The 19406-nt window shown below is 43.5% G+C and overlaps 1 long non-coding RNA gene across 3 annotated transcripts in view; it reads left to right on the forward strand.

The window, feature by feature from the left end:
• The window catches only part of LOC138992140 (uncharacterized), a 49527-nt gene extending 44301 nt beyond the window's left edge, over positions 1-5226 (forward strand). For 2 of the 3 annotated variants that reach the window (XR_011468047.1, XR_011468045.1), the window contains exon 5: positions 146-1376. This is a non-coding gene — a long non-coding RNA (uncharacterized lncRNA). Of the gene's footprint in view, positions 1-145; positions 1377-2908 lie in introns of those variants that run through there. The other variant, XR_011468046.1, reaches the window with a different exon arrangement.
• The last annotated feature ends 14180 nt before the right edge of the window (positions 5227-19406 follow it).

A 19406-nucleotide genomic window follows, 5' to 3' on the forward strand; every position in this document is an offset into this window, starting at 1 on the left:
TTGAAGAGAATGGAAAAAGCTTTACATTTCTATATCTAGCACAGCCTATAGTGGGTGCATTATTTGAAGGAGGGGGAACCCTTAAAACGACTATTTTTAGGCAAAACGTAAATGATTTTCTTCTCTTTCTTCATTTCGAAACCAGATCCAGCCAGACGAGACGGGGTGTATACCATTGCACATGGGTCCTGCTGCCTTTTGAGCCTCTGGGTTGAAGAGCAAGTGCAATTAGCATTCCAAGGTGTGAATTATTTCCTCACAGTACGAGGCCCTGCAACATCTTCTTGTGATTACAAAGGCTGGACTAACTGCAACTTTCATAAGTTGTAAAGTGTACACAGTAAAGACACATAGAAAAGTTCTTAAAAGTTATAAATCCAAACATTTCATAGTGCTTAGAACCCATTTAATTACAGAACAAGAGACAGTTTCCGAAGAGCTTGCGGTTCAGTGACTTCCCACGTCTTGTTTCTGTTAATCAAAGCAAAACAAAAAACTAAGACCCAAACCAGCTCCACTGGAATCATCCTTTAAACTCATTCTAAACTTGTATCATCCTATTGAATTGAAGCCCACAGGGAAGAGGGCCCAGAAAATCCCTGGACCTCCTGTGTGAATGCTAAGTCACATCTAACTCTTAGTGACCCCGTGGACTCTAGCCAGCCAGGTTCCTCTGTCCATGGAATTTCCCAGGCAAGAATACTGGAGTGGGTTGTCATTTCCTTCTCCAGGGATCTTCCCGACCCAGGGATCAAACCCACGTCTCTTAAGTCTCCTGCATTGGGAGGTGGGTTCTTTACCACTTAGTGCCATCTGAGAAGCCTGAACCTCCTGGTCTCTGGTAAAGATATGGTTCCTCCCCTGAACTGGCTTCCTTAAAGCTAAGGTATTTTCTTTTTTGCACACAGAGCAGTATTTTCCAAAATGTACTATGGAAATCACTGGGAGGGTCTGTGGGGTATGCATACTTAAGCTTTAAATGGTGTACGGACAAGTACTTTTATATTTTCACACTTTTTAGTTTAAGTGTAAATTAAGAAAATATATAGCATCAAATGTCAGATTCATGGATATGATTGCTTATAACAGTAAAGAATTTTACAAAGGCAGGAATCACAGCAAGGAACTACATTATGAAGCAAGTAATTGTCCAATAAACCAATGAAACGCTACTTTAGTCAGCAAACCCAAGAATTGCTCAGATGATGGAAGCATGAGAAACTATCAAAGGAAATATTGACTGGATTCAGGCACCTACTCTGTTATTTTCCAGCTGGGGGGATCTTTTCAAAGTTTTAATTAATTAATTAATTATTTTGGCCTCACCATGTGGCATGTGGGATCTTAGTTCCCTGATCAGGAATCAAACATGTGCCCCTGGTTTGGGGCATGGAAGCATGAAGTCTTAACCACTGGGCTGCCAGGGAAGTCCCAATTTAATTTTTATTTTTTTATACAGTTTAAATATTTACTCCATTTACAGTTATTACAAGATATTGGCTATATTCTCCATGTTGTTTAACACATCCTTGTAGCCTGTCTTACATCCAATAGCTTGTACCTCCTAATCCCCCACTGAGTTGGGGAGATCTTGAATGAGCCACTTTCCCCTAGTGAACTTCAGACTGTAAAATAAGAAGACACTAGAAAAAAATGCAGGGATATGGGGGGTGTTCTTATTTCAGGAGTCCAGGACTCCCCAGGGTGTCAGAAATGTCAGCTGAGAAAGAAGGATGAGGCCAGCTGTCTAGGCTCCACCCCAGAGCAGCTTTCATTGGTTCTACACATCAGGCTTCTAACAGAAATTGGTTTGAAAACAAGGCTTCACTGATTTTTATTTAAGTTTGAAAACATTCTTCTCAGCCTGAAAAGACAATACTATTTTTATATTTTGCTTTTATAAACCATAACTAACCAAAAAGCTGATGATATTTAAATAAGCTTAACAAGAATGAAGTTTGTTTCAGGAATTTTGGCCAAATAATAATGGATAACATGTTTTAATCACATAATACATACCAGGCAATGTGCTATAGGTCCAATGAACATTGAAAAAACAAAATTGAAAACAAAACCAGGGAACTCCCTGATGGTCCAGTGGTTAGAACTCGATGCTTTCATGGCTGAAGCCAGGGAACTAAGATCCTGCAAGCCATGTGGCATACCAAAAAAAAAAAAAAAAAGCGCTATGAAATAGGTCTTATTAATATAATTAACTCCATTTTATGGATGAGAACACCGAGTCTCAGAGAGGCTCCATGCTTAGCTTAGGTCACCCAGTTTGCTTCTGATCAGGATATAACCCAGACCAGACAGTCTGACTCCAAACCCTTCCCCTGTATTGCTGTTTTTTCCCTGGGAGGAGAGAGCAAGGTGCCCTAGTCTGAGGGTGGGTATCCTGGAGGATAGGAGATCTCCAGCAACACAGCCATCCAGGTAAGTCCACTTCTTTCAACTTCATATACAGCTGCTCTGTACATTTCCACTTACCCAGAATCCACAAAGCAATTTTCAAAGACTCTGCCCATTCATCTAGTTGTTTGACAGCCATGGTCCAGGCATGTTGCTTTTGGCCAAACCATGGGTGATGGTTGGATGGCATCACTGACTCAATGGACATGAGTTTGAGCAAGCTCCAGGAGATAGTGAAGGACAGGGAAGCCTGGCATGCTGCAGTCCATGGGGTCGCAAAGAATCGGACACAACTTAGCAACTGAACAATAACAACAACAGCAATAGACTGTTTACCTTATTACCAAATACCACTCTAAGTGCTTTACAACGAGGAACTGGTTGATTCCTTAGGAATCAACAACCCTGTGAGGTAGGCACTATCATTATCCCTCTTTTATTTTTATTTTTGTTGTTGTTGTGTTTCAACATTTATTTTATTTATTTGACTTCACAGCGTCTTCGCTGCGGCACACAGATCTTCAGTCTTCGTTGCGGCATGCAGCATCTTTTAGTTGTGGTATGCAAGCTCTTAGTTGCAGCGTGTGATCTCTAGATCCCTGACCTGGGATTGAACCAGGTCCCCTGCTTTGGGAGTGCAGAGTCTTAGCTACTGGACCAGCAGGGAAGTCCCCATTATCCCTGTTTTAAAGATGAGGAAACTGAGGCCAGATGTTATATTCAAAACCAAGACTGTGTAGCTCTAATTGATGGGCGCCTCTTAACCACCACGTGCTGGTGCTTCCCAACAGAAAAGGGTTAACAAAAAGTAACTACAGAAGGTCGGAAGTGGGAAGTCATCTTAATTCTTTTTTCCTTTTTTCAATTGAGGTATAGCTGATTTTGGCTTCCCCGGTGGCTCAGCGGTAAAGAATCTGCCTGCAGTGCAGGAGCTGCAGGAGACTTGGGTTCAATCCCTGAGTCAGGAAGATCCCCTGGAGAAGGGTATGGCAACCCACTCCAGTATTCTTGCCTGGAGAATCTCATGGACAGAGGAGCCTGGTGCGCTATAGTCCATAGCGTCACAAAGAGTCAGACAGGACTGAAGCAACTCAGCAGGCACGTGTAGCATAGCTGATTTACAATCTTGTATTAGTTTCTGGAATACAGCAGAGTGATTCAGTTTTATGTAAATATTCTTTTCAGATTCTTTTCTGTTGTAATTTATTACAAGATATGGGATATAGCTCCCTGTGCTACCCAGGAAGACCTTGCCGTTTATCTCCTATATATATAGTAATTTGCAGTTTAGGACTTGCAGATACATCTTAATTCTTTATTGTCCTCCAAGACTATCAAATGCCTCTTACAATGTTCCTTCATGGTTTGTGCTGCTGGGCTGTTGATTCCCTCTTCACTGTAGTGCCTTTTGAGGATCCCCCAGGCTCAGGGTCTCAATAAGCGAATCATTACAGAGGGCAGGATGCTGAGTCTCTGCCCAAATCCTCCCAGATATATACATACATATTTTTTACCATTTTGTCATTTCTCCCCAGCTTCAAGTGTGCTTTTGTTTACAATGGCCTCACCCGTGACTCTTCTTTGGGAACCTAATCTGAGGCTTCAGAAGCCCCTCTTTCCTCCAGGGCAGGGTTTTGGAAGTTCCTAGCAGTTTTCATCCTCCTGGGGTGGTCCTTAATTGATGACCGCAGGTGCGGAGTGCAAGGGCCTTGCCTTCAGTTGGAAGAGACACAGGTGTGACTTGCATTCCAGAGTCCCCGGCATTGCTGGGCCGAATGGCAGCCTCGTCGGTCTCTTCCTTTTCCCCCTTCACCCACTCCTTTACTGATTTCTCCTGGAGCCCTTCCTTAATAAATCACGTGCACACAGTTTCTCACCCCAGGCTTTGGTTCTGGGGAGCCCAACCTAAAAAAACACTTTTTTAAAAAGAAGCACACTTCAAGGTGTTAAAAGACATAGTGCTCCCTGGTTTCAGGGTAATGGAATAGAGCCAGGCCTGTTTCTTCTTAGCATCCTGATGAATTTAATGTTCAATGGAGCATTTTATTTACACTTTCATTCATCTTTGTAAGAGTTAACAGTGCCCAATCTTTATTTTTTTAAAATATTTATTTATTTAATTTACTTATTTGGTTGCGCTGGGTCTTAATTGCAGCACGCTGTATCTTTGATCTTTGGCATGTGGGATCCTTAGCTTCGGCATGTGGGATCTAGTTCCCTGGCCAGAAATCAAACCCAGGCTCCCTGCATTGGGAGTGTGGAGTCTTAGTCACTGGTAAGATCTTCACAAACATTATCTCACAAAAACCTCAAAGTCCAACGCTGTGAGGCAAGTACTTTAGTGACCCAATCTTATAGATAAGAATAGGCTCAGAGAGGCTGATTTTCTTGCCCAGGGCCACACAGCTTGGAAATAGCCGACCTGGCCTTCAAACCCAGGCTCAAGCCACACACTTAACCCAGTCTCTCCCATTCTGCCCTCGAAAGTATTGCGTATGACAAATTGAATAGTCTGGATCTCAAATATGTCCTTTAAAAACCTACCATGTCTCTGAATTAAAATGAGAAGATCGAAAATAGTTCTTTCTTGGATATTTCCAAATTGTGATTTTTTTCTTCTGCCTATGCAGCACCTAAGTCTCATTTCTATTTAGTTGGAATTCCACCCTTGGAAGGTCTTGAAGGTTTTGAAAGGAGGGCTCTGCCTGCAGCAGAAGCTCAAAGAGGCCAGATAGTCCCTATGCTGCTTTCTGGCTCAGCCAACGGGATGTTCCAGCCGGGAGTGATGCTACGGAGGGGTGATGACGCACAGACCCAGGAGCCCTTAGAGAGCACTCACAGCGGTGCCTGTGGCCGTGAGTAATGTTCCTGTGTCATGTCTTTGGCTGGGTTTCCTGCTGACTCACCCCCACTGGTTCCTGCCTGTTTCCTGGGGCCCATCACTCTGCTTCCCCATCCGTTCTGTGACCCATCAATATCCTTTCAGGACTGTCTGTTTCTGTTCAGGTAAACTGCAGGTGGCCTCTGAATGTGTGCAACCAAGAACCTGACCAATATGAAATTATTCCCACATTTGGAATTCCATAGAACGAAGATAAACCCTTATCTTAGACTTCCACAGATGATACAGAATGTACTCTTTTCTGGGATCCAAGACAAGGTGCGTCTTTGTACGTGGGTAACAATCATCTTTTGTACCTTAGGGCTATAAGGAGGTTTCTTGTGAAGGACAGAGGCTGTCAGTAATACTCTAAATTTTTTTTTTTTTTAAACAGACAGACACACACACAAGATAAAGGTCTTTTCTGACAATGATGAAGAGAGTGACTAACTCCTTTCCTAATGAAACATGCTATGGAAAGGGCATTTTAAAAAAATATTTATTTGTATGTATTTATTTGTCTGCTCCGGGTCTTAGTTGCAGCATGCAGGATCTTTAGTTGTAGCATAGAACTCTTAGTTGCAGGATGAAGGATCTAGTTCCCTGACCAGGAATCAAAACTGGGCCCCCTGCATAGGGAGCCTGGATTCTTAGCCACTGGACCATCAGGGAAGTCCTTGGAGACAACATTTTGAAAATAGTTCTTTATTTCATAGTTACATGGCTTTTTCCTGAAAAAAACTTGTGTGCACACATAAAAATTCTCATAGATGCACACTTTTAAAATTTGAAAGTAAAACAATTTTACCCATTGAAGGTAAGAAGGAAATGTTTCAGTAGATTTTGAACCCATTTATTAGTTTAGACAAACAACTGATTAGACTCAGGGAAAATGGAAATATACTAAGTACGTTGCAAGAGCAGCAGCATCCTTGCAGAGTTAGTAACTGAGGCTGAAAAACTAATATCATTAGAGGAAACTTTTCAGTTATGGTAGCCATTACAGAACTAACAAAGTGGACTTGCGTGGTGGTCCAGTGGTTAAGAATCTGCCTGCCAATGCAGGAGACGTGGGCTGGATCCCTGGTCTGGGAAGTTCCCACACGCAGTGGAGCAACTAAACCCTTGTGCCACAACTACTGAGCCCGAGTACCTAGAGCCCATGCTCTGCAACAAGAGAAGCCACCGCAACAAGTAGCCCAAGCACCGCAACTATAGAGTAGCTCCTCCTTACCGCAATGCACGGCACACGCACAGCAATGGAGACCCAGCACAGCCATAAATAAATAAAGAAATACATCTTTAAAAAAGGAAGTAACAAAATAAACTGATCTTTAGAACCAGAACTTTGAAAAGATCAATAAATCATGATGCTGAAAATAATGATAAAGTCCAATCATAATGCTCTCAATAAAAATATTATTATAAACATTATTAATAATATTTTATAGCTTTATAATATATTTGTACGTAATATATACTCTTTGTGACCCTATGGACTGTAGCCCATTAGGCTCCTCTGTCCATGGGGATTCTCCAGGCAAGAATACTGGAGTGGGTTGTCATGCCCTCCTCTGGAGGATCTTCCCAACCCAGGGATTAAACCCGCATCTCTTATGTCTCCTGCATTGGCAGAAGGGTTCTTTACCACTAGCGCCACCTGGGAAGCCCTATAATATATTAACTATCATTAATAATATTGCTAATATCTGACATGCCAGTGAAAACAAAAAGTAATACATTATTAAATAAAATGGATAGTTTAGAATATGTATAGAATGTTTAAGTAAATAAACCTATACTGGGCATGAGTGTTAAATCATTTTAGTGATAGGAATATGTCTTCAAAAAAGTTTGAGTACCACTGACCTAAACTATTATGTTATAAAGCAAAATGACACTGTGAATCGAGAATGTGGAGCCACAGTGCATAGCATTTCTCAAACTCCTCTGGACATGGAATATATGGAGAGATGAGTGTTTCAACAACTCTTCTGTGAACAGGATGATGGTTAACAGAATGGACCTGCATCTCAGTCAGACAGGGCTGCATTTAACTACCAGATTCACCACGCACTAGCTGAGTGCCCTGAATACATTACTGCATCCTTTTGAGCTTCTGTTTGCTACTGCTGCTGCTGCTAAGTCACTTTGGTCGTGTCCGACTCTGTGCGACCCCATAGACAGAAGCCCACCAGGCTCCCCCGTCCCTGGGATTCTCCAGGCAAGAACACTGGAATGGGTTGCCATTTCCTTCTCCAATGCATGAAAGTGAAAAGTGAACGTGAAGTCGCTCAGTCATGTCCGACTCTTAGCGATCCATGGACTGCAGCCTACCAGGCTCCTCCATCCATGGGATTCTCTAGGCAAGAGTACTGGAGTGGGGTGCCATTGCCTTCTGAGCTTCTGTTTCCTTACCTGTAAAAAGGAGCTAGGAATTGTCACCTCACAGGCTGTATACAATTTTTAAGTGTTACTGTACATAAGTGCCTTATATTGTATAGAAGTGCAGAGTAACTGACACATTGTAAGCACTTCTTGAAAGGAAGCTTCTATTATGCTATGATAACAGAATGGCAGGGTAATTGTTTAGAGAGCTGTTTTTTTCTTGTAACTGCACTTCTTCAGGGCAAGATTTGAGTCATCTATCACAAGTCCTATCTAACACTTAGCTGCCATAGACAGACATGAATGAATGAAGAAGTGAAAGATAGTGAAAGTGAATTTGATTTCAGAATTCTCTGACATTAAAGTTTGGGAGACAACTATAGCACCAAAGACTGAAGGAAAAACATTTCTTTCTCAGTGGTTTATAACTCACCTTTAAATAACTAGATGAGAACACGCGTATAGGATGAGTATATTCATATTAGCTTTTGTTACCTAGACAATTGATAACAATTAGCCAGTAATTAATTGTTTCCAGCTGCTCCCCTTTGATTAATCATTCAGAGCAAATTTATTATTGTTCTCCTGTGGCTTGGTATTGCTAGGAGCCAGAAGCCTAGCACACCCTGAGATGAAGATGGGATGGCAACGAGTGTTTTAAAGCTTCAGGGAGTGAGGCCTGGGGTGGCCAGGCAAAGTTCAGCCATGAGGGGATAAGGCCAGCTTCCTCCACCCCATCCAGCTTTATTGAGGTGTAACTGACGAGTAAGGCTGCAACATATTTATAGTATACAATGTGATGATTTGAGATACATATAGACTGTGAAATGATTACCACAATCAAGTTAATTAACTCATCCATTACCCCAGTTGGTTTTTTTTTTTTTTTTTGGTGAGAATGTTTAAGATCTAGTGTCTCAGCAATTTCAAACATACACTACAGTATTATTATTTTTTAATTTTAATTTGGCTGGGTCTGCTCCCCTGCATTGGGAACACAGAGTCATAGCCACTGGACCACAAAGGAAGTCCCACAGTACAGTATTATTGATGTCACCATGCTGTCCATTATATCCTTAGGACGTATTCATCTTGTAACTGAAGATTTGTACCCTTCAACCACCATCTCCCTACTTCCCCAGCTCGCCAGCCATTGGCAACCATCATTTTCCTCTCTGTTTCTATGAGTTTGACTATTTTTTAGGTTCCACATGTAAGTGATACCATACAGGATTTGTCTTTGTCTGGCCCAGATGAGTTTTCAAAGATAGACAGAAAAAAAAATTATTTCAGGTCCAGATATAAAGAGTGAAGTCATGATAGAGTCGATTTCTATTTCTTGTTTCCCTCTGCAGGCTCTTCCCCAGACCCTGCTGTTCCTATTGATAGTTCTAACGATACTACTGCTACTCTGATGGCATATTTATTGATTGATAAATAAATAAATCCTAGGCTTCATGTGGCCCAGCTTTAGGGTGGTATTGCATTCAGAAAAAGAATGCAGCAACCAAAAATGAAAGGTGCATTCTTCAATTTATAATTCATGGTAACACTTGAGAGAGTCACCTCTCTGTTCCCCTAGATCTCTAAACAGCAGCTGCTAATGTCCTCTCTCTTTTCATTTCTTAATACCCACTGGTGTCAACTGGGGTGGCATTCAGCTACAGGTAATGACACCTGTGGGGCTTCCCTGGTGGCTCAGAGGTTAACGCGTCTGCCTGCAACGTGGGAGACCTGGGTTTGATCCCTGGGTCGGGCAGATCCCCTGGAGAAGGAAATAGCAACCCATCCAGTATTCTTGCTTGGAGAATCCCATGGGCGGAGGAGCCTGGTGGGCTACAGTCCACGGGGTCACAAAAAGTCGGACACGACTGAGCAACTTAACTAACTAACGACACCTGTACACACCAGCATAACTAAATGAAGGTTTTGTTTTCCTTATGTTACCAGAACTTCAGGAGTAGGCAGTTCAGGGTCAGTATCACTGCTTGAGAAATTGTCAGGGACCCCACTTACCTTTAGTCTTTAGCAAAATGGCTACTTCACCCCAAGTAGGTATTTGAATACCTACTTTGAATCTGTGTTCACTGCAGAAAGAAGAAGAATAAAAAGGCTTCATGCATGCCAGCTGAGTCTATCTTCTTGTTTCAGGAAAATAATTCCAAAATTTTTTTGGAAACTCTACCTCTTAGAGTCCTATTTATATCTCATTGGGAGTACTGGGTCAGTTGGCCATCTTTAGTAGAAAGAGAGTCTGGGAAGGCAAGGATTTTTGTTTGTTTTTAAAGTGGACACATATTCCTTATGTTCCTAAGAACATAACTGAGGGGAAAAGGAAAGAATGATGGCTAGGCAACTGGCAGTGTGCGCTGTATTTCTCTCCACCAAAATGCTCCCTGAACCTCTGCTAACACACATGTAAACTCCCCTCTGATTGCCTCCTCTCTTTCCAGTGCTATTTTCTTTTTAGTTTTCGGAGTCAAACTGGCTCTTTTTTATTCCAGCTTTTTGGGTGTTCTTTTACCCAACTGGGAAATACCTACTGGATGCCAGGCACTGTGCCAAGCCCTTTATTAGTATTATTTCATTTAACTCTCACAACAGCCTATGAAACATTGTGTGTGTGCTAAGTTGTGTCCAACTTCTTGTGACCCCATGGACTGTAACCTGCCAGGCTCCTCTGGCTACGGAATTTCCCAGGCAAGAATATTGGAGTTGGTTGCCATTTCCTACTCCAGGGGATATTCCTGACCCAGGGATCAAACCCACATCTCTTGAATCTCCTGCATTGGCAGGTGGGGGTGGTTCTTTACCATGAGCACCACCAACCAGGTACTTTTATTATCATCCCATGAATAGATGTTGCTGAAGCTGGAACTCTAATACTTTGTCCACCTGATACGAAGAACTGAGTCACTAAAATAGACCCTGATGATGGGAAAGATTGAAGGCGGGAGGAGAAGGGGACAACAGAAGATGAGATGCTTGGATGACATTACCGACTCAATGGACATGAGTTTGAGCAAGTTCCAGGAGTTGGTGATAGACAGAGAAGCCTGGTGTACTGCAGTCCATGGGGTCGCAAAGAGTCAGATGTGACTGAGCGACTAAACTGAATTGATAGATGTGGAAAGTGAGGCTTAGAGTGACGAATTAACTTGCCAGTCAGGTAGTTAGTGAGTAGTGCTGTCATTTGAATTTGGATATCTCAGGTAGAAACTGACTTTGAGATGGAGATTTGTAGACAGGAAGTTCATTGTGAAGTGCCTTCAGGATTAATCCATTTTGGGAACAAGAAAGTAGGATTGGCAAGAAGGGGAAGTTAAACTAGGACATAATTGCAACAAAGGATTTGGCCAATTCCACAAGGAGCTTTGCAGTTGAGAAGGCCCATCAGAGTAGTCCCACCTTGAGGCAGAGTCCTTGAGGGCCAGGCCTTTAGCTGCTTGAAGAAGTTGGGGGTCCCCCTAGGTTGGAAGTGGGTTTTCATGGGAAGTGGATATGACCTTGGACAAGGCAGTTGTTTTTAATCAATGGTAATTTCTTGATAGGGTCTCAGACAGGCATCAGCCAGCTACTAATCCTCCCAGCAGGAGGGGTGGGGGTGCAGAATGAGGGCTTCAGTCTTGAAGTGGACACAGTGGTGTTCCCTGTCGTCAAAGCCTTCTACTGTTCAAATCCACTTTTTTCATATAAACTCTGGGACTATTTCCTACAGCTTTTGGTTGGTCTCCTTTCCAAGGAGAAGTTAATAAGAGTATAGTTGGTAGGATACATTGTAGCCCTCACCACTGTCACTGGTCTTAAGACTGCACTGATCATCTCCATTTCCTTGCCTTTCTAGAGTTCCCTGACCCTAAGGTAGCATCTATGCTACTCTCAGCGGCTTCTATGGTAGGATGACCCAAACACACATCCCTGAGAGGATCTGAGCCTCTAGTCACCACATCATTTTCAGATGTGGCTGCTATAGTTGTCCATTTACCGTCATAATTGAACAAGGGAGCACCAAGAGATGTCCTTGTAGATTGCCAGACATATTCTTTTTTAAAATATCTATTTCTTTATTTGGCTGTGTTGGGTCTTCATTGCATCATGTGACATTTTTTGTTGCAGTGCATAGACTCTCTAGTTGTGATTTGCAGGCTGAGTAGTTGTGGTGGGTGGGTTTAGTTGCTCCATAACATGTGGGATCTTGGTTCCCTGACCAGGAATGGAACATAGGTCACCTGCATTTGCAAGGCAGATTCTTAACCACTGGACCACCAGGGAAATCTCCAGACATCTTCTATTCTGCCCCCTGTTACCTAATAGCATCTCTACAACTTCCTGATGATCAGGGTCACTTATCTCTACCAAGATGGTGACTTCTTTTCTTGCCTGCTAGTGTCTTAGTGCAAGCACCCCAAAGTGACTGGAAGGCAGTCATAGCTTGAAGCTTAATAGGACTATTGCTGTGTCCCCTGGTGGAAGAGTTCCCCCTTTGGAAACAAGGATCTCTAGTCCTACAGAACCCAGAGTTGTGAGGATGGGAAACAGACACTCCCCAAATGGACCACTGGGGTTGATGTGAAGCAGGGCCCCTCCTTCTACCCCTCAGCTCTCAGATCTGTGAATCCTACCTACTGGGGGCATAGCAGTACATAGTGGTCTTTGACTAGGGCATGTTATTTGTCCTAGAGGATGGTGCCCCCTCCTCTCAGGGTATCATCTCTAATCTGGGCCTCAGGTGTGTCTTCAAATAGACATTCCTAGAGTGGCAGTTTCTGGGTGATGTGGTATGTTATAGGACCAATAGGTATACGATCATGAATCTGCTGCTGTACACACCTCTTTTATTGTAAGGAGGTTTCTTTGGTCCAGTACTATGTTACCTAGGATCTTGTGTCAATGGATCAAATATTCTGTAGACCCTTAAACAGTGATGTGGGCTAAAAACAAAGAAACAAACCAACTAACCAACCTGAGGGTAGGAAAAGCAAACCCATACCCAGGATGTGTACCTACTCCAGTCAAGATAAATGACTATTACCTCTAGGTTGGAAGAGGTCAATTTGCCATCACCTGGCTGGTGGTTTCCTTTGAGGGATGATGCCGTAGAGGGGACTCAGCTTTGGTCTCTGTTGCTGGCAGGTTGGGCACGTGGTAGCATCAGGAGCCCAATCAGCCTTGGAGCCGGAGCCCATGCTGTCAGGCCCACGCACAGTCTCCATGTCTGCCATTGCGGCTACTCTGCAATTGTACCCTAATTTCTGTAATTCCCCCAGGGGAGGCAGGTTTTTTTATTTTTATTTTTTAAATTTAGAATCCTGGCTAGGTTGGTGGGGGGGCAGTTTCAGAAGCTTCCACTTGACCTTCCCCACTATAACCACTCATCCCACAGGCCGAGGAACTAAGGTGGGGCTTCTGCCAGCTACCAAGTATATCTATCCTAATTATACATTCATGAAGGACCAAAGGACTTGTTATTATATGCACTTACTGGAAATCCAGCCTTCTTTAGTCGTTAGGTTCTGTATCTGAACACTGGCTGAGGTCCAGAAACTAGGCAGAAGATTGTGACTTTTTATGGGGACAGCGTCCCTCAGACTTCTCCTCATTCATCCTTGAGTTTTAAAAGATGTACACAGAATTGGTGCAGCCACTAGGAGAAACATTATAGAGGTTCCTTAAAAAACTAAAAATAGAGCTACCATATGACCCAGCAATCCCACTCCTAGGCATATATCCAGAAAAGATGAAAACTTGAAAAGATACATGCACCCCAATGTTCACAGAAGCACTATTCACAATAGCCAAGACATGGAAGCAACCTAAATATCCACTGAGATGAGTGGATAAAGATGTGATATATATACACATACAGACATATATAATGGAATACTACTAAGCCATAAACAAGAATGGAATATTGCCATTTGCAGCAGAATGGATGGACCTGGAGAACATCATACTAAGTGAAGTAAGTTAGAGAAAGACAAATATTATATATCATAAAAATAATGCAAATGAATCTACTTACAAAAGAGAAACAAATTCACAGACATAAAAAACACGTTTATGATTACCAAAGTGGAAGGGGGGTATATCAGGAGCATGAGATTAACAGATACACACCATTTTATATAAAATAGATAAGCAACAAGCTTTTATTGAATAATACAGTGAACAATATTCAATATCTTAATATAGCCTATAATGGAAAATAATCTGAAAAAAATATATAACCAAATCACGTTGCCGTACATCTGAAATTAACACAATGTTGTAAATAAACTGTGCATGCATGCTAAGTCACTTCAGTCGTGTCTGACTCTAACCCTATTGACTGTAGTTCACCAGACTCCTCTGTCCATGGGATTCTCCAGGCAGGAAAACTGGAGTAGGTTGCCATACCCTCCTCCAGGGGATCTTCCCCATTCAGGGACTGAACCCACATCTCTTATGTCTCCTGCATTGGCAGGTGGATTCTTTTTTTTTTGGCAGGTGGATTCTTTACCACTAGTACTTGAATTAAAAAAAAATAAAAGGTATACACAATGAACCCTGGTGCCCTCATTTCCTCTAAGTACACAGTGTTCTGTTAACGCTCTCCATAGCTGTCTGTAGGTCATGCCCCTCTGGTTGCCACGCTAATCTCACCTCTCTTAACAATGGCACTTAATTTCTGCTGGTTAAACATTGCCACTTGGTCTCTCTTTCTTCAAGGTCTTATTAGGCCCATTGCTATGAGGGAGCCCAGCTCTGTAACAGTATCTTCTGTCATCAACACAGACCTGTAGAGAAGAGTGTACCAGTAAGGCCGAGTCCTTTCCCCCAGAGGGTTCCTGGTTCCTTGTGCTTAGTGGCAGCATGTAGTCAGTTGGTATGATGTACATAGTATATCGGGAATCCCTGGTGGCTCAGTGGTAAAGAATCCGCCTGCTATGCAGGAGCTGTGGGTTCTATCCCTAGGTTGGGAAGATCCCCTGGAGGAGGAAATGGTAACCCACTCCAGTATTCTTGCCTGGGAAATCCCATGGACAGAGAAGCCTTGCGGGCTATAGTCCATGGGGTCGCAAGAGTTGGACACAACTTAGCAACTAAACCACCACCACCACATAGTCTATCCCCTCTAGCATGGCCACTTCCCTGTGTCTTTTGCTCCCTAGTAGCCTTTGCAGACAAAAGCTCTAGTCTTTCTGTCAGTATTTCGCCTAATGTGGACCATTGATTTCTCCAAGTTCCCTAGAGCTATCCTAGCAATCTTTAGCACTAGCTCCTGAGGTTCTTGCCAGGATGAAAATACTGTAGAACAGGAAGATGCTCATATCAGTAAACTCTGCTTTGTCTGGCCTTATGCCCTCCTCTTCCTCCTCCCTTCCCCAGTCAGCACCCTGGGGACCTGACCTATATATATATATATATATATATATATATATATATATATATATTCCCAGCTTCTGCAAGTATATATATGCTAGCTAGGTCCTTTAGCTCTTTCAGAATGAATAGTACCTTTCCTCCTTTGGCAGCTCCAGCATTTTCTCACTCAGATTATCTTGTGACTTTAGTTATTGGTCTGGTAGACCAGAGGAAAAGTACAGATAGATCCTGAGGAGGATATGTGTTGCTCTGCAAGGTAGATACTTCATTATCTTTTCTTTAAAAATATATTTATTTGACTGCACTGGGTCTTAGTTGAGGCATGTGGGATCTAGCTCCCTCACCAGGGATCGAACCCTGGCCCCCTGCATTGGAAGCTCAGAGTCTTAGCCACTGGACCACCAGGAAAGTCTCCTAGATACTTCATTTTCAAGCAAGGTGGGGTGGGGCATTTTGACAAACCCACAGTGTTTAGGGTGATGTGGGGTTGTAAAGTTTTTAAGTGCATTGACCCAGATATTCTGTCTGAAGTGTCAGGATCCTTCTTCTTCCCCACTGCAGCCCTGTCGTTGCCACTGCAGACTTGGCAGAGCTGAGAATTCAATTTTTTGGTAGTTCTACTCTGATAATTCGGTCCTGGGCCTGATTCTGAGCTTTTTCTGCCTCCTCCCTCTCCCCCATCTCATTTATATGCTGCTAAGGAAGTACTCTAGTTTTCATCCTTAGCCTTTAGTTGGTGATTAATCACCTTCAACTTTGGATTGTCTTTTCCTGAGGCAAAGATTTACTCTATCAATAGCTACCCAATCCCATAGTTCTTAAACTGCTCTTTTCCCCAGATTTTAAAGATGCCTGAGAGATTGCATCTAGCGGTGCATCCTCACACTAACATTATCAATACGCTCCATACCCCCATCCTATCACAGCTGCTGAGGGCTTTAACAGTTGTACCAGGGTCTACTGGGGCTTCACCTGAGGCCCTACTGCCAGCTCACCAGCGGGCAATTCAGCCCCACTGGATCAGACCACACTCAAGGGACTCTTTGGTTTAGTTCAGATTCTCTGGAAAACCCACTCTGATATGGAGACTTGCAAGCAGGACTCTACGTAAAAACCTTAGGATGAACACCATACAGGAATGGAAAGGGTAGGATTCAGCAGAAAGAGAAGCTGGACTAAATGCAGTCACAGACAAGGCCTCAGCTGACCCCTTGGTTGCTGATCCTTTAAGGGAACTCTGGAGTGGGAAGGGCCCTGGGTGGTTCTACCATGAGGTTGCATCTCCCAGTCATTTGTGCAGGCTGTCTGCTCCAGGTAGCTCTCTTGTGAGGGCAGTTTCTGGAAAGGGATTCCGTTGAGAGCTGTTGGCCACCAGCAGCTGGGGAAATGGGCGCCTGGGTCCTAAGAAGTTGCTTGCTCCTTGGCCTGCTGGAGGTGGGGGGGAGGGAAGAAATTGGGGGAAGACTCCTCTTGAAGAGTTGGAAGAAAATATCAGATTGTTGTCTGAGTGAAAAACAGCATGATTCAAAGAGATGCATTTAAAACCATACCAAACACTAGTTCTCCTAAAAGCCTCTTGTGTAGAACAGTACAGAATAGGGGATGTTAGGACACACATCTAATTCTATTCGGCTCTGAAGCCCATGTCTTCCTACTAGACCAGAGCTAGTCAAACTGGTGCCCCGTGGGCTTAATTCAGAACGCAGAGGTATTTTGACTGCACAGTGTTTTTAAAAAAGTGAATTGGCTGGCCCTATGTACAAATTGGAAGAGTTAATATGTAAATTCAGAACTCTGGTTTCTCTTGAGTAACCAGAAGATCTAGCAACACTGTGTCAACATTGTTGCAGGGCAGGGATTGACTGGAGTAGAGTGACTGCTGCTCCTTTACAGAAGGGGAGGTGCCTCTATAGTTCACCACAGTATCTGGGTATGACCTTCTTTGGCATTTTTGTTTAGAGTTCCTACTATACTATGCATGGTACATATAGTAGACATTTGGACACTTAATATTGGTTCAGTGGCACTGAATGAATTTGATTGGAGAGGAAGTTTTTTAGTCTACACCTCCAAGTGTAATGAGTGGTTTGGCCCTCATGGGAGGCACCAGGATAACCAGTGTTGACTCGGATAAATTAATGACATACTCTGGAGAAGGGCATTGCAACCCACTTCAGTATTCTTGCCTGGAGAATCCCCATGGACAGAGGAGCCTGGTGGGATACAATCCATGGGGTTGCAAAGACACAACTGAGTGACTAGGCCCAGTGACATGCTGGCTGGAGCCCGTAAAGCAAAATGAGCAGAGGGCAAAGGTCTGAAGTTTGGGTGTCTCACTATAGAATTAGAGAGGAATGGGGAGTTAGGGGAACCAAAGAAGAGGAAAGGGAAATATAGAGGGATCTTAGCAATGGAATGTCACAGAGACCAAGGTAGTCAAGAGGTTGGGCACTTATACCCAGTCTAGCAAAGATGAGAGTAATGCTCAGGCAAAAAGCCATGCCAACAGGAAAGTAATTAGGGACTTTCAGAGGAAGTATGAAAAAAGGAGGCTTCCCTGGTGGCTCAGTGGTAAAGAATCCACCTGCCAGTACAGCAGACATGGGTTCTATCCCCAGGCTGGGAAGATGCCCTGGAGAAGGAAATGGCAACCCATTCCAGAATTCTTGCCTGGAAAATTTCATGGTCAGAAAAGCCTGGTGGGTTACAGCCCATGGGGTCACAAGAGTAGGACATGACTTAGCGACTAAACACAACAACAAATGAGAAAAGGAAAAATAGACTGTGGGTCTGGAAGTTTGGCACTGATATGGAGGCACTGAGATAGCTCTTGGGAGTATAAGTGAGAGCTTTCTCCAGGGTCCTAATTGAGGAACCCATAGATGGACATTGTTAATATTGATCATTTTTGTCCACATTGTCAGCATCATTTCTGACATCATCTAAAATAAATTAAGTCAGTATTCATGCTGTATTCTTAAAGAATGGACAAAAGAACCATCCAGACCCTGTCCTCTTGTTCTATTGGAATGAAACATTAATTAACTTAATATGTATTTTGGACAGTCACCAGCCGGCAGAAATTGGAAATTTCTCTCACAGATGTATCTCTCTGTATATGTGCTATTGGCTTTGTGCGTTATCTATGGTAAAAGTAAAATTCTGGTTTCACTCTACCTTGTCACCCAGTTAGTATCCTGTTGTGTGGCCTCACTGGCTCTTAATCAGGATGTGCTCCAGAATGTGTAAACTCACTTTAACATTAGCCTAAGTAAAGTGTATTTAGGAAGATGAATTTAAAAATAACTCACTCTGAAGTTCATGTCAGATATGGATAGATCACCCATCGTTTTGGATGTAATCGTCTACCTGGAAAACTATCATGACCCAATTCCACACGAAATCATTTCAACTCTGGTACTGGGGGCACAGGGAAGGACTTTGTTTCAGAAGAGCCATGCTAAGTCACTTCAATCGTGTCCGACTCTGCCATAATCTGTCTCTATTGTCTTTGGGGTCAAAGCACCTGGGTTTGCATTCTGACTGCCACCCACCAACCAACTCTATGACTTAAGGCATATCACCAACCTCTTGCGACCCAGCCTCATGAGAGTTATGAGAGCTATTGGAAAGGCTAGCTGAAAGAGTTAAATAAGATGATAAATGTGTTCAATTAATAATGTATGCCAAGCCCTTAAAGGTTTTTTTGAGGATAGTGGAAAACTAAATCTTTCTATTATCAAATGCGCAAAAGTTTTAACTTGGGTGCCCATCAGTTCAGCAGAGGAAGTGTAGACTGGGATTCCGGAGTCTGAGTACTTTGACTGCCACTGGGTCTACCACTGGGATTTAAGAGGACGTTTAAAAAACAACAACAACAACATCTACCTAATCTCCCTTGGCCTTACTTTTTCCTGTTACTCAGCAGGCTATAGTAGCTACGGAGGACCTGGAAACCTGAGGTTATGTGCCTTATTTTTTGCGAGGACTTAAGGCAAAGCACAGCTCCCCAGAAAACAGCGGCAAAGATCTGCGTGCAGGGAGAAATGCTAGCCCCAGGGCGCCCTAACTTCCAATCCGGGAGCAATCCAAACTCGGAGGCCGGCGGGGGACCGGGAGCTGAGGGCGGTGGTGAGATGGGAGCGGATGCTCCCGGGTGGGCTCGGACTCTGGCCGGCTGCAACTAGAGCCCGAGCCGAGGTGAGCCCGGAGGCGATGAGGGACGCGCGCCTCCGGGCCCGGAGGAGTTAGGTGACGTCACCTCCAGGAGGACTCACTTTTTCATTAATGAAACCGGCCGGCGCGGGCGCATGCGCCGCAGGCCCCCTTCCCTCTCGCTTCCCCCTCCCCTTTCCCAGCC

The sequence above is a fragment of the Bos mutus genome, chromosome 19 (genome assembly GCF_027580195.1).
Source record: "Bos mutus isolate GX-2022 chromosome 19, NWIPB_WYAK_1.1, whole genome shotgun sequence".
In the NCBI taxonomy this organism is placed as follows: Eukaryota; Metazoa; Chordata; class Mammalia; order Artiodactyla; family Bovidae; genus Bos; species Bos mutus.